The 13,690-nt window shown below is 42.6% G+C and overlaps 1 protein-coding gene across 2 annotated transcripts in view; it reads left to right on the forward strand.

Annotated features, from left to right (window-relative positions):
• The first annotated feature begins 244 nt into the window (after positions 1-244).
• Positions 245-13,690, forward strand: part of immp2l (inner mitochondrial membrane peptidase subunit 2) — a 173,971-nt gene continuing 160,525 nt past the window's right edge. Inside the window, exon 1 of one of the 2 annotated variants that reach the window (XM_079567152.1) lies at positions 245-274. The gene's annotated coding sequence lies outside the window, so the exon portion shown is untranslated. Of the gene's footprint in view, positions 287-13,690 lie in introns of both variants that reach the window. The other variant, XM_079567153.1, reaches the window with a different exon arrangement.

Raw genomic sequence — 13,690 nt, forward strand, 5'->3', positions numbered from 1 at the left:
ATAATCTGATGACGTGGGGAAAAATATCCTCTCGGTTCAGGCGGGAGTTAAGAGGTTAAGAGGTTAACCCTTAGTTTCCATAATTTTCTATTTTTTATAATATGGAATCAAATCCTTTCCCCCCTTTCAGATTAAATTGCAAAACAACTGCAGTCTTTATAGTTCACAACGAGCATCAATCTCGTCAATCTAATTCCAAGAGGGCGGAGTTTAGCGAGGGCGCGTGATCAGTGACGTAGAACCACAACAGGAAGCGGCGGAGAGCACGCTGGAGGTAGGCGTGTGTGTGTGTGTTAGCTCCTGTCATTTGTGTCATGTTTTTATGTTTCACAGCGGGATGAGATATAAATGCGGGACGTGTTTGGAGCGGACGAGTGCGTCGCTGTTGTCGAGGATTTTGTTCCGGTTCTGACTCGGTTTATTTCTGGAGTTTTGCGGTTCGGAAAGCGGCTAGTCTTAGCGCGCGCGTGGGGTCAATGACAGCAGAAGGAGAGGAGCTTAGGTTGAAATGCTGGGATACTCTTGAAGTCCAAGTAAAGTCGTGTTTTTTTTTAGGCTTTTGTGTGCTACATAAAGAGTCAGCAACAATTATCATCGTTGTCCATTAAGGCAAGAGATAAAATACTTTCATGGCGCATAGTAAATGGAGTAAGTGACACATGGTTTGCAGATCAGACTTGTTCGTTCACAAAAAGTTATAAATGAATTAGATCAATCATTGCCAATTGATGCTAAATGTGTATTTGACGACTTTCCTCCTTGGTTCATTTTTTGCTGCCAGTGTTGTCCATTTAAAGGAGATTTAGATGGTGACTCCCCATGTCCTGCATATCCACCAGGAGGCAGGTTACCATCTCCACATATACGTTTTGTTTTGTTTTGTCTATTTATTTGACCTTTATTTAACCAGGAAAGTCCAACTGAGATTAATAGTTCAAGTTTATCTATTTATTTATCAATCATATGTGTCAAGTACAAGGTACGCTCTCTCCGCTGAACATGAAAACAGTAATACAATACAAACAAAGCATTTAGCAATAAAACTCAAACCCCTCAGCTCTCCTTTAAAGGTCCTATATCATGCAAAATTGACTTTTTGTTGCTTTTAGCCATGTTGTTATGCTATTTCCTTATCAAAAACACCCCCAGAGTGGTTTGTGGCTTCATTCACGCAGCTCTCCGCAATCCTCCTGAATCCTGCTCTCTGAGCAGCTGCTCCTCCCTCTCCTGGTGAACGACTGACGTGCTCCGTTGTGTCGTCACAGCGGAACGGAAGTGCTCGACGTCTGTAATGTAATGTCTTAATTCTATGGTTACGGCCGGATTTTAATTTGTAAAACAGCGTTTTCATTATTTCTGTCGTAAGAGAGATGCAAAGAGAAAAAAAAAGGATGTGCCCGAGGTGCTTCCAGGTCAGCTGTGGCCAAAACAAACACATCCCTGAGCGTCTGAACAGATCAGTCATGTTTGCGCTGCAGCTGTGAAGATGGAGCTCGTTATAACTGGACACACCTGTTCTTTATTCTTACCTAACGATCATGTCACGGACGGAGAAAAAGAAGCGCATTTGGCTACGAGGACGGGAGTTTATTCAACCTTTTTCAGAGGAAGAGAAGAAGAGGCCACTTGAAGTTGTTTTTTTCCCCGGGATTCGGCGACTTTCACCAAAATAGTGTTTTTCTGTGACTGTCTCTGATGGATGTTTGGTGAACCTTCGCCTGAACCAAAGTGGATTAACTTTTATAACCAACGCGAGTCCCACAATGTAAACAGCGATGGAGCAGAGCGGTGAGTCAGTCCAAACGCGGGTTAGCTTGTGTGTTAGCATATTAGCATGTGTGTTAGCATATTAGCTTGTGTGTTAGCCATTTATGAAGCTGTGTAGCAGATGTCAACTCTGTATAACTGCATTGTGAAGTATCTTCACTTATTGCTGTTTATTTATATTACGGTAAAGTATGTGCGGAGAGAGGGGGCGGAGTTAACTGAATCGAAGCGTTGTGTCTTCCGGGTTTGAAAAATACCTCCAGAAAACACTTATATTTATCACAAAAATGAGTGCTCAATAGCGGTAGAGGTACAATCATTCATATAAATGCCTATACTTAACTTTGGAATGGCTAAAATAACATGATATAGATCCTTTAATAATCTATGAAGAACTCAAACGTGCTCCTTTAAAACACAGGAGAAACTTTGCAGTGATGTGCTATGGCTGCAAGCTGTGACACGGTTTACTCCCAAAGTCTCTCCAGTCCCTATGTCCAACCATTAAAAGAACTCATATTGAAATACGGAATAAAACACTCGTACATCCGGGCCTTGAGTTCCCCACGAGTCGAACATTGGACCGATCTCCATTCCTATTTGCAACAAAGTTATTAAACTAAATTCCAGAACTGTGGGACTGTCCTACTTTGGACTGTTTTAAAAACAAATGATGGGACATTGAGCAGACGCTAATCTTGGATACTATGTTTTAATATTCATGAACCCGGCCGTCAATGCCTTTGGGCGCGAGGTTTTTACTTAAAAGTTGTTATACATTTTTTTTTGGCCCCAGAGGGTAACCCATTGTACTTTTTTTTTAGTGGTAGGGGAAACCGGAGTACACAGAGGAAACCTACGCAGACACGGGGAGACGGGTGAACATGCAAACTCCACACAGAAAGGCGGGAATTGAACTCGGGACCTTTTTGCTGCGAAGCACGAGCACTAACCGCTGCGCTACCGTGCCAAAATTCAGCACATTTTTCTCACAGAATAGTTTTGTCTAATAATCATGTTGAAATCAGGATCACCTTCTCCCATAGAGGGTCCCCCCCATGTCTTTATTGAGATGCAATTTCTTGACTCAACTCACATGCTACATTTTTCATAGATTTTGTGGCTGTTTTTATGGAAAAGGCTAGTTTTATCTTATCATGATTAAGATTATTTGTTAGCTATAATTATCTATTCATATATTTCTGGATAATTGGAAGATGAACAATCATAAAACGTGTGCTCAACAGTTTTGGTTTTGTTCGAGAGGGAAGTATCCATTTCTGATGTAAATTTACGACTTTTCACCGCTAGAGTTAGTACTTAGGGGCTATAACTTGATGGTTTCAGATGCAGCCTCTATCTCTTTCCGTTCAAATGTTATATCCAAAAGGCGGCGATGTTATGTTGATGGCATGGACCTCAGGGTTAAACAATTAAAGTGCAATTAGGCGACCCCTCCACCAGATGGCACCCTAGTTGGCAGCTCTGTTAAAAAACTATATTAAACCCACAATAAATTAAATCTAAATGTGTTGTCGTCGACTCAGTGACTTAAAATAGAAAGGAAATGGCTTTTATTGTCATTGACTCCCTTCATCGTCAAGTACAGTGAAATAAGGTGCATTCCAGTGGGTGCAGTTGCTTCTGCCGCTCGGCTTTGACTGATATAATGAACACTTGCAGTAACGCGCATCATCTCTGTTGCACCATCGCTGTCATCTCAGTGTTTGGTCGTATCCCCGTGTGTTCCTCTCCGGGGTGGGCGCCGTCTGTGGTCCATTGGTCTGAAACACGGCAGGCGCGGCGTGAAGCGGCAGAGAACAGCAGGTCGAACAGATGAACAGATGAGGTCCAGAGAGAGGCAGGACGAGGCGCGGAGAGGGGCAGCGTTTATCCGCTTCACTGGGGCGTTCACAGACTCCTCCTCGCTGTGGGCTCCAGAGCTGCATCGCCTCAGATTCAAGAAGCGTGTGTTGTCTGCAAAACATTTTGTTTTTTCGCCAAACTTCTCTTGGTGGAACAGTGACAAATAGTGATGCACAACGGAACTTGGTTTACTGAACCGTCATCTGAATGATCCTTTTTCTCGTACCCTTGTTGCCTGATATATTATGTAAGATAAGATAAGATAAGATGGTACTTTATTGATCTCACAGATGGAGAAATTGCATTCGATGAGAGAGCATCCGGCAGCAGCACCCATTCAGTGCGCACCACTCTTTTTTTTCTTTGGTGAAAGATGGTTGTGTCGCGGCCGCCATCTTCACTGTTTTGGTCACAGGAGGAGCACTGGTTGATGGGAAATCCGTAGACGATGACCACGGCGGTGGAGCTCTTGTGCTTGGCCACGATGTTCTTGGCCACACAGGTGTAGTTGGCCGCGTGGGACAGACGCGCCTGCTTGATGATCAGGTTGTGGTCCATTGTGATGTAGAAGTTCCTGTCCTCGGCTGTGTCCATGATCTCGTTGTCCTTCAGCCACTCCACCCGCATGACCTTGAAGGATGGAGAAACTGTAGCTGCCCTCTGTCTCCTCTGATCATCTGAAACGGTGCACCGCCTCCTGGGCTGGTCCCCGTCTCAGAGCGTGGTGTCCTGCACTGGTCAGCTCCACCTCGTCCTTCCTCTTCCTCCTGCACAGCTCCCTCCACAGTCTATCACCATCTCCTCGTTGGTCCCTTTTGTTGTTTCCTGTAGCTCCTCTTGTGACGCCTCCTCCGTGCTGCAGGTGTGGGGGCTCTTGGTGCCTCTTCACTGTTCAGTGACTCAGAAGAAGATGTTTGTAGATCTCAAATGGGTTTAGCTGATAAGCTAGCAGTTTGTTTACCTTCAAAAAGCTGCTTTCTTCAGGAACATTTTGGACTCTCAAAGTAAACAAATCCACCAAACCTCCACAAAAACACGGTAAAGACGTACAAAAGAATCCAGAAAAACAACGTGGTTCGCTGAAAAAGGCAAATAATTCACTGAAAAAGTGAAAAAAAATTCAGCTGCACCAGGAGAGAGGGAGGTCACTTCCTGTTTTCACGTCGCCATGTCGTCATGTCGCCATGTCAAAATGTCAAACAATAAAGCAGAATGTGAATGTAAGTTTTTATAAAATACTTGTTTTTGTTTTGTTAGAGCAGCAGTTTTTATCATCTGTTTGAGCTGGAACAGCTTTACTGCTGTCTCAGGACCAATCAGGCTACAAAACGTAGTACTGGGTTTCCGCACAGCAAAGGGTAAGGCCTTAAAGGAATAGGCCACTGTTTTTACATACTGAGATATGTTCTTACCTTAGCTTAGACGAGTTCATTTGTACCTATATGGTCTTCACGTGTGCCCTCAGTCACGTAAGCACAGCACAGTTGGCGCTAGCATTTAGCCTCTCCTCCTCTCCTCTATAGCTCCAAACAAGGTGAAGATAGAGCCATCCGCACAGCAATATCTTCACTTTACTGGGTGGATGCTGATGTACTCCTGGTATTATTACGCCTTGCAATATAGTTCCCCTTTTTATCCGCTTAGAAAATCCATTGTTTAATTTTGTGTAACTATGCTTTATCGTGTAACACTTCATGTAACCATATTTCAATAGGAAAAAAGTGGAAGAGCTTGGTAGCTTCAATCTTCACCTCGTTTGGAGCTATAGAGGAGAGGAGGAGAGGCTAAATGCTAACGCCGTGTGTGCTGTGTGTTTTATGTGACTGAGGGCACACGTGAAGACCAGACCGGTACAAATGAACTCATCTAAGCTCAGGTAAGAACATATCTCGGTATGTAAAAACAGTGGTCTATTCCTTTAAATGTCATCAAAAAGCAGTGAATTTAATTCCAGCACGCATTAAATCCACATTTATTTGAAAATAATGGCACTTGATCGACTTCATATCCCTCTTAAATTCAGTGAAAATACCAAAATCCATGTTCAAATTGGTTGCAAATATTTAGGAAAAAAATAACCCCAAGATGTTAAGAATCTTGTATCTGAGCATTACAGTGCCATACAAAGCATTAGGTTTGACTTGCTGCTTCGTGTAGAAACCCTGTTGTATCCAAAGTTTCATTTTGTTTTGATGGCCCTCAGCTCTTGTCGCACTAAATGCTTTATAGTTTTCTCTTAATTCCAGTCAAAGACATAGCTATTTTGCTGCAAGTGTGTGGGACGTTCTGCTCGAGGGACATATCCCATTTGTGAGCGGGCAATGGGCCGGCGCCTCCTCAGTCCACACAGACGCCGCCTGGACAATAATCGCCTTAGTTTTGGCTCAGCGGTCAGAGTTATGGCTTGGTTCCACATAACAGGGGGAAGTAAATATTCCCTGATAAAGGTTAAAAAGATTATACGGCCAGTGACTTGTTTCGGACGAAATGTTGAAATTGGCATCTCACTTTTTAAGATTACTGGTGCATTTTAGTTTTGTAAATCCGGCAATTTCATCCAATCAATGCAATCCACTTTATTTATGTAGCTCATTTAACCAACAAAAGCTTTTACAAAGCGCAGCAAATGAATGTTGATGTATGAAAATATGGAATAGATTTGCCATTTGTCAGCGAAAACCTTTCTGCTTGTTCTCCTCTTTCACTGGACCTATAATTCTTCCTCCTGTTTCCTATAGGTTCTTTATTATTATTTTCCCGACAAGCATTGCTATTGCGATCAGCATTTTTTTTTACAAACACTTGGGAGAAGCCTGAGATATGGAATGAAACTGATACAAGAGTCACAGGATACTAGAAAAATTACAATATTTGATAAAGTCTCGGATGCATCGCATTAATAACATAACTGCTTTATTTCACTGAACCCTTTGAACTCAGTGGGCCTGATCTTGTGTTTCTAAACGTAGACTATAGGGTAAGTTTTGAGCTCAGTGGGAACACCTTATGAGATCTTGCAGATCCAGACTTGGCGTATTTAAGTGGGAAGTACGTGGGTTGGAGAAACATCCATGACCAATGGCGATGTCATGTAGAACAGCATTTTTACTCCAACCAGACTCTTTCTGCGGCGGCAAAGCAGAATAAAGGTTAAAACAATGTAGTTTCTCAGTCATCCAGGTAGTTAATCGACTCAAACAAAAGTGGTGAATCAACACAACTGGACTTACGGACGGTGGACGGAGGTTTGAGAGAGGGATCAAGGAAGCCATATATGAAAGAGCCGTGCGCCCGGCCATCAACACCTGGGACAGAGCCATCCAGAGGATGCCCCAGACACGGCCTGGGTATTCACCATCCACGCCCACCGCGTCTATATCTGGTGGGAGTGGTCACCACGGACAACAGCTCTGAGGAAGCTGTCTGGATGGACAGCGAAACTGTCAGCTCTTTTTAAAAAGTAAGTCCAGTTGTGTTGATTCACCCCTTTTGTTTGAGCAGAATAAATGTTGTGTGGGAGTGAGGATGAACATGTGCTTTTGTTTGGGTCGTGTTAACACAGTTACGGCTGAGTGCAGCCTGTCACCACAGCGTCACCCGCTGTACATCCCTTTCTCTCGGGACACTTAGCTCACAATGGGATAAATAAAGTTTTTAGTTTGACCTGTGAGACATAATGCTTTTAGAAGAACACAAGGCGATATAAACATAAAAATGTGAGCCTGCCATGAGAGAGCCCTCTCACCAGTGGCGCAGGCACGTAGCGCCACAGCTGTGTCCCTGCAAGATGACCATTGTTTTTTTTGTTTTTTACAAAAGAAGGCTAAAATTGAACAAAATTAGGAAAACTAAACTGGTGCACGTTTTCAGTTAAGGCACCTGTTTTTTCAGGACTGTGTTGCTAAAGATGTGATATTAGGGCTAAAATGATAATAAGATACAATTGTATTGTCCCACAGGTCAGACATTTGTCTTGGGGTGTTCACTTATGCTGCAGCCAACATTAGTGCATAATGTATGTAGGGTATGTAGAGTGTTTTGTACATTGTAAATTTCATAAATACATATCTGTCTGTGTCCCAGGGCAATTATTCAATTAGAAAGCATGAATTAGCATAAAGAGCGATATGTTCACTTTACGTTTACTCCATCACGTCTTCAGTCTTTAGTTGCAGCCCTTTGTGATATGGAAGACCTCTGAGGTTTTGCAACATCTGGTGGTTTCTTGGGATAAGAATATAACGATGGCATTTGGTGATACAGCCCTAATCACATGCATTTCAAAACATGTTTGGGAAGGTGAACTATAGGGTTAAAACGTTTTATGAAATCCCAATAGATAAATACCCATGTACCTGTTGGCTGACCTGCCGTCTAACCATCGCAATTTGTTAAACTCGCTCAAATTCTTGCCCAATTTTCCGGCAATTTGTGATTTCGGTTTGATTGAGATTGATTGGGGAGAAGTACTTCAGTGGGAATTTCTTTACAACCTTTTCCTCTCTAAAGCGGCCGCTCTTAATTGTAGTTTTATCTTTTCATTCTCCCTTTGGCACCTTTGCAGACTTTCTCCTCAGCAGAGCACTCCAAATCAATCCGCTGCCAGCTCCGGTTGTTTTAATGGAGCTAAAAATCTTTGTGTTTTTGATAATGCACTTGTGTAATTATAGGGTTTAGACTGTGTCCAGGCAGTGGCACTTAGGCAGACGTTTGACGAGGTCTGGAGCTGGGGCCGAAGTGCAGCTCTGAAAACGACTGCAAAAGGACCATTTTCAACATGTTTTCTGGATCGGTGAACACAATATGGAGACACAAGTCGATCCAATAAGGAACTTTGACCATAGAAAGTTATGTTCATAAGTTTCTTTTGTATTATGCAAAATCTTTTTTTATTTTTTTCAGAGATTTTTACCATGTTACAATGTTTTTCTCTCATCAAAAACATACCTAGGGCTGTGTTTCGATCCACTCGTCTTTGCGTAAGCTTTGAATCCTTCTTTGAGGCTTTTCTTAGCGGTGCAGCGACATTTCATAAAAAGCTCCTCCTGTTTGTTTGTTTGTCTGCCTCGTAGGGAAATTTTTCTTCTCCTGAGGTCCAATGTATCCAGGAAATGCTTTCCTCAACTCTCAATCTCTGTTTTAGCTGAAAGGAAAAGGCCACTGTTTTTCCATACTGTGAAATGTTCTTACCTGAGCTTAGACGAGTTGATACGCACCTGTCTGGTCTTTGTGCCGGTGGAAGAGCGTGGTAGCTTCCAACTTCACCCCCGTTTGGAGCTATAGGAATACATTGGGAGAGGCCAAGTGCTAACAACATCTTTGGTCTTTGTGCGTGACTGTGTTTCATCACAAAGGATGAAACACTCGCCGAAGCTTCACTACAGCCACATAAGCTGCACTGTCTTTTTTTGTCTTTATTGAAGGAGAGGAGGAAATGGGAGGGGCTGAATGCAGTTGATGGAAGTGTGTAGGTATGTTTATGGTTAGTTTGGGTTAGTTTAAAGGTGTGGATATCTGTGTGTATTTGACCTTGTAGTGACCCAGCGGCTGTATGAGTGGTCAGCATGGCGCGTTTACTTTCCATCACAGTGGTCTCTAGGACGCTCCAGGGTAAGTTGTTTGGAAAGTTTTCATTGCTGACGGAGCCTCTCACCAGAAAACCTACAAAACAATTGATACTGCAGCATTATAGAGACCGCTGTGATCAAAAGTAAAGGCGCCATGCTGACCACTAATACAGGCACTGAAGCAAACACGCACAAATATCAACCTTTTTTTTTTTTACGCATAAAATGTTGCATAATGCACCTTTAAAGAGACTAGATGCAAGTTGGACATTTTTCGCGCATGACGGCACTTCGGACCTGAAGTAACAACTTTTTGAGTGCACGATTTGAGAGGCAGTTGTGGTGAACAGGTCTGGGCTCATTCTACACATTAGGACATGTAGGGGGAGGAAAATACTTAGTTTTTGCATTTTTAAACTCCGTATAGTATGTGAAACTCTTCTAATTCATCAGCTGCAAACAGACCCTTCCGCTTATGGGCAGATCACATGAAAATCAGGAAGTGAAACGACTGGATTTTTTTGTTTCTGCTGTTTTAGATCCTTCTTGCATTTTCTAAGCAACAGAGTAAAGATAGCGATAAAGACATCTTTGACATTTTGCAAGGGATAATGTATAGAACGCTGGTCATTATTGGGAAAAATCACTACCGACAGGGCGAACCAGTCTTGATTTGCTCTGAAGGTACTTATTTTCCCGATAATGACCAGCGTTCTATACATTTTCCCGCTTATTATACGGCCATTTGCCAACTGAACACACACAACATACACTTCATACACTTTCATGAAGGCTGAAAGGTTTATTTAATGATTTCCACGGCAAATAGTTCCCGAAAGTTTGTGCGTTGCTTGGCAATGTTTGGCTAGCAGCAGCAAGGCTAGTTGCTAGCCTAGCTACTTAGTTGACGGTGCAGTTAGAGAGGAGGAATGGTGGTGAATCTCTGGGTAAGTTGAAGGTTGGACTCCTGTTAACTTCACGAGGGATTCCCCCAACTTCTCTCGCAGGGACAGGGACAGAGAGATAGTGTCCTCTACTACTACGAGCGGAGTGATATGAAAGACCTGTATTACGAGTACGAACTCTGTTGCCATTGGCAGCGGTCATTATTTTTTTCAGAGGTCCTCTATCAGAAAATAATGACCGGTAGAACGTTGGAAAATCCCATTAAAATCAATGGAGCGTTCTACTTGCATTGTGAAGAGCCGTATGGTAATAACAAACACCTGAAAAAATAATACCTGCTCTAGGGAGGAAAGTATACAACATTTTTAAACTTCATATTGTCCCTTTAACAATACATCCCCTAAAGTTGAGTGTTTTTTTGTTGTGCCCTTTTCCTTCTCGATGTTGCCCTCAATCATGCTCGACAAAATATATTGCAACTCATATCTTTCCGTGCTTTTCAACGACTAGAAACATTCTTTGAGATTCTCCAGAGTAGTATTGGATTTTTTTTGGAACAGTGTGTCCTCGGTCGCACTTTGACATTTAGGGAACTTCCTTTAGCTTTGGCCTTTTTCACCAAACACGAACTGTCCACCTCCAAAGGACACGCTCTGAAAAGGCTCCCGGGTTTGGTTTCAACTTATGGCATGTTTTCTTGTCAAAGTTTTCTGCCTGTTGCTTTTTTTAAAACATCATTAAATTTGACAAGCACGATGCTCCCTGGGTTTATGTAAATGTGGAAAACCTTTGCCAATTTGAGGTTTCGTGAAAGCAGGCTTTGGACCAGCCTTGTTAAAACTTTATACATTTTGCTAATCACACAAAAAATAGCTGGACTTAACGTTCCCGGCCACAGTAGTAACATGGTAATAAAATCGAAATAGCACAGTAACCAACGATAAAGAAAGGTAATGAGTTTTGCTAATAATTAAAAGCAGAGTGTCCTCAAAATTATTACTATTTCTGGCAAGTTTTGAACTATTTTCCCACATGTTTTGACATTCTTTAAAAGTTAGTAAGTCAACACGACTGCACTTTTTAACAAGCATGTTTTAGATCAGTGGTTCCCAAGCTGTGGTGCGTCTACCACCGGTGGCACTTGGGCTTTTTGAGGTGGTACTCGGGGTCAATTCCACTTTTAGACTTTTCCTTTTCCTATTCCTTTTAACTAGTGATCCTTTTATTTTTACGTTAGAAACCCATTTATGCCAGGTGTATTTTTCTAGTAGAGACTTAATTCAACCCAATTTAGGACTTTATACAATCCTCTTTTAGACCCAGTTAAGCCCTGGTTTGAGTTTGATCGATAGGTGGTTCTTGGAAGGTTCTATTTTGTAAGTTTGTGGTATATTTGGTAAAGTTTGAGAGCCACCCTTTTGCTTGAGTTTTGGAAAGTAGTATTATAGGCTCTGTGCACGGAATGTAACCAAGCAACATAATCCTAATTTCCTTGGTTGTTTCCTGTCCTAGCGTTATGAGAGTTATCTCTCATATATCTCCTCTTTTTATAATGTCATTTTTTACAATGTATCTTTCTACAGTTCTGTTCGGATATGTCTGTATACCTGTGGGCGGTCACTTATGTGCATTTGACCACACACGTGACATGGGTCACCATTAAAGGGGCTAGATGCAAGTTTGTGATTTTATGCTCACTACTGCCATCTCAGGCCTTATGCGTGACTGCAGCTTATATATGCTGAGGAGCAGTGGTTGGTTACTCGGCTGGTGACGAAAGCTCGGTGGCGTCTCCAGGAGGTGGGGGCGTTCCTAGGAGGACTCAGGCAAACCTATCCTTAAGATGGCTGCCATCAGAGTTTTTACAGATTACTCAAAAATACGTGAATGTGCCAAGGCAACACTTCAGGCACGTTTTTAATGAGGGAGTGACATAATAACATGATGTAAAGCTTGAAAAAGTCGATTTTGCATAATACCCCCCCTTTAAGTCTCTCCTGCAGTGACCGTGGCTGTGGTTCATTATAGATCCAGTGCTGCGTAATGTCAGAGGCGCAGACGAATGCGTAAGATCCAATCCTGGCCGTATTCCGTCTCCAAAGCTTTGTCTCCGAACAAAAGTACACACAGACAGTTGTCCAACAACTGGCCAAACACAATCAAACGCGCTGTTCGGAGCTGCTTTAGCCTTCCTGTGCGGAAAGCGAAAATGAAACTACCACTTAACGAGCGCATGCATGGCCTGCACTGCGTTGCTTTTTTTTTTTTTTTTTTACTTTGCTGCTGCTACCATTTGTTTTCTCTTTTGCTTTCACGTATTGTGAGCCCAAAGGTACATTTTATTATAAAGCAGCTTTGAAAGCATTGCCAATTTCATTCTAAGAGTCTAAATACTGTCTAATAACTATCATTAGGCTATTTCATGTCAAAACCAACGTATTATTTCTTCGTTTGTGATAATCCACACCCCGGGGTCCTGCACCGTGAACCGAACCGTGAGAGCTGAACCCCTAATATTTATCCATAAATATTTATCCATAATATAATAATGCATAAATATATTCCTGAGTTTAGCAAAACATATTGTCGTTGTAGTCGCTCATTCTGCTGGTGCTCTGGACAACGGGCTCGCTCCTTTATGCACAATGCAGGAGTAGGTAACTTGGCAATACACTATACAGTCATCACAGTGGTTCTGGGATTGCAGAAGCTCAGAGCTTTGTCTGGTCAAAGGGTCATGAGTAAAAATCATCAAATATAAGAAAGGAGTTCGGGTGCATAAAACACTCCAATTGCAGTTTGTTTGAAATTATTTTTAGCATTCATTCTTTTATACATTTGTAGTGGCCATAGTTTTTGGAATGGAATATGCAGGGGGGGCTTCCAGTAAAACGGTTGAGAACCACTGGTCTACTTAGTGCGGGTCTACAGCTATACTGAGTGATGGGTTATAGGGACTAGGGTGGACATTTTTTTGTAATAACTCAGAATCTCAGAATATCAAATGTGGAGACTAGCGAGGCCCGGCCGAAGTATTATATATTGCAATATGGATTGTATTCTATAGCAGTTTATTGTTAAGGCCGTGTTTATAGACTGTAGTGTCGGTAAAGTCTGCCTTCCAAACGCTCTCCTTACATTTCCCATTGGTTCAAATTGAGCCGTAAAGATGTGAAATGAAGTGAGTTGAGCTCACTGTATCCACCTCTCTCTCCTCTCTGCGGAGGAGAGTGTCTGAGCGGGATTTGTGGGTCTGCGGCCTGGACTCCGGTGACTAATGTTTGAGCCGCAGCTTTTCCCGATGATAAATCCACACAGAGGAGGCAGCGGCGGCGGGGCACTGATTACAACCGGACGCTCCCAGAAAATCCCCCAAAAGAAAAAAAAAAAACACACTCAACCCAAAATACTGCTCCTCTTGTGCCCTCGCTGCTGCTCTGCGTTTAGCACCAGCCGGGACCTGCCCTGACCCGCAAATAAGTGTTAACAGAGAAGCCAAGGCTCAGGGGGAGAAGAGGAAAAGCTCGAGACTGGAGGCTAAGCACTGACTCAGATTCATGGGTTTGGAAGCATTTCTGATTGTG

Source organism: Gobius niger, assembly GCF_951799975.1.
Source record: "Gobius niger genome assembly, chromosome: 12".
Lineage (NCBI taxonomy): Eukaryota > Metazoa > Chordata > Actinopteri > Gobiiformes > Gobiidae > Gobius > Gobius niger.